Raw genomic sequence first — 2485 nt, 5'->3', positions numbered from 1 at the left:
AGTTTGTTTATCCATTCTTCAGTTGATGGGCACTTAGGCTGTTTCCATCTTTTTGCTATTGTACATAGTGCTGCTATGAACATTGGTGTGCATATATCTACTTGTGTTATGGCTCGTATTTCTTGTGGGGGAATACCATGTAGAGGAATTGCAGGATCATAAGGTATTTCTATTTCCAACCTTTTGAGAACGTGCCATGTTGCTTCCCAGAGAGGTTGGAACATTTTGCAGTCCCACCAGCAATGCAGGCGTGTCCTAGGCTCTCCACATCCCCGCCAGCATTTATTGTCTTCTACTTTTTGGATCTATGCTATTTTGCTGGTGTGAGATGTTATCTCATTGTTGTTTTGATTTGCAGTTCTGCTCCCGTAAAGATTTACAGCCTTGGAAACCCTGTACAGGGTCGCTATGGGTCGAAACCGATTTGACGGCACTTAACAACAACAACAATGGCTAGTGATCGTGAACATTTCTTCATATGTTTGTTGGTTGCCTGGATCCTCTCCTTTGTGTAGTGTCTGTTCACGTCCTGTGCCCATTTTTAAATTGGGTTATTTGTCTTTTTCTTGTAGAGGTGTTGTAGTTTCCTATATATTTTCGAAATAAGTCCCTTGTCTGATGTGTCATTGCAAAAGATTTTTTCCCATTCTGTGGATTCCCTTTTTACTCTTCTAGTGAAGTCTTTTGATGCACATAAGTTTTTAATTTTTAGTATGTCCCACTCATCTGTTGTGTCTACTTTTGTTAGTGTAGTTTTCAAACTGTTTTGTAGTCTGTGTATGCCCTGAATTAGCGCCCTCACATTTGTCCCTATTTTTTCATTAATGGCTTTCATAATTCATGGATTCAAATTTAGGCCTTTAATCCATGCTGAGTTGGTTTTTGTATAAGGTGTGAGGTGAAGATCTTGTTTAAATCTTTTGCATATCACTTTCCAGTTCTACCAGCACCATCTGTTGAAGAAACTATCACCTCCCCATGTGATATATTTAGGTGTTTTGTAAAAAAATTAGTTGACTGTATGTAGATGAGTTAGTTTCTGGATTCTCAATTCTGTTCCATTGATCTCTTTCATTGTGCCAGTACCAAGCTGTTTTGACCACTGTAGCCATGTAGTAAATTTTGAAGTCGGGGAGTGAGAGGACTCCAACTTTATTCTTCTTCTTAAGCAGTGCTTTGCTTATCCTGCACCTCTTTCCTTTGCATATAAACTTTGTAATTGTTTTTTCCATCTCTTTGAAGTATGTTGTTGGAATCTGGATTGGGATCGCATTATATGTATAAATTGCTTTGGGCAGTATTGACATTTTCACAATGTTAAGTATTCCTATACAGGAGCATGATATATTCTTCTATTTTTGTAAGTCTCTTTAGGATTCTTGTAGTACTCATTTGTAGTTTTCTTTGCATAAGTCCTTTGTTTCTCTGGTTACATTTATTCCAAGATATTTCATCCTTTGGGTGGCTATTGTAAATGGTATTGCTTTCCTAATGTCCTTTTCTACACTATCATTTTTGGTATAGAAGAATCCAACTGATTTTTGTATGTTGATCTTATATTCTACCACTTTGCTGATTCTTCCAATGAGGTCTAGCAGCTTTTTTACTGAGTCTTTGGGGTTTTCTTTGTATAGGATCATATAGCCTGCAAATATTGAGAGTTTTACTTCCTCTTTGCCAATTTGGATGCCTTTAATTTCCCTGTCTTGTTGTGTAGCTCTTGCTAAGGTTTCCAGCACAATATTGAATAGGAGTGGTGACAAAGGGCATCCTTGTCTGTTCCTGTTCGCAGAGAGAAGGCTTTCAGTTTTTCTCCATTGAGAGTAATGTAGGCTGTTGGTTTTGTATATATGCTCTTACTTATGTTGAAGAATTTCCCTTCAATTCCTATTTTGTTGAGTGTTTTTATGAGGAAAGGATGTTAGATTTTGTCAAATGCCGTTTCTGCATCAATTGATATGATCACGTGGTTCTTTTCTTTTTTCTTATTTATATGGTAGATAACGTTGATCGTTTTTCTAATGTTGAACCATCCTTGCATTCCTAATATAAATCCCACTTGATCATGATATATTATCTTTTTGATGTGCTGCTAGATTCTGTTGGCTAGTATTTTGTTGAGAATTTTTGCATCTATGTTCAAGAGGGATATTGGTCTATAATTTTCATTCTTGGTGACATCCTTTCCTGGTTTTGGTATGAGGGTTATGCTTGCTTCATCAAGTGAATTAATAAGTTTTCCATCCTCCTCTTTCTTCTGGAATAATTTGAGTAGAATTGGTGACAACTCTTCCCTGAATGTTTGGTGAAGCTCACCACTGAAGCCATCTGGGCTTGGACTTTTTTTGGTTGGGAGTCTTTTGATGACCTGATCAATTTCTTCTTTTGTTATGGGTCTGTTCAGGTTTTGTACTTCACTGTGTGTAAGTTTAGGTAGGTCGTGTTTATCTAAAAATATACCCATCTCTTCTAAGTTTTCAAATTT

Source organism: Chrysochloris asiatica, unplaced genomic scaffold, assembly GCF_000296735.1.
Source record: "Chrysochloris asiatica unplaced genomic scaffold, ChrAsi1.0 scaffold06564, whole genome shotgun sequence".
NCBI lineage: Eukaryota > Metazoa > Chordata > Mammalia > Afrosoricida > Chrysochloridae > Chrysochloris > Chrysochloris asiatica.
This window is presented reverse-complemented; position numbering follows the sequence as displayed.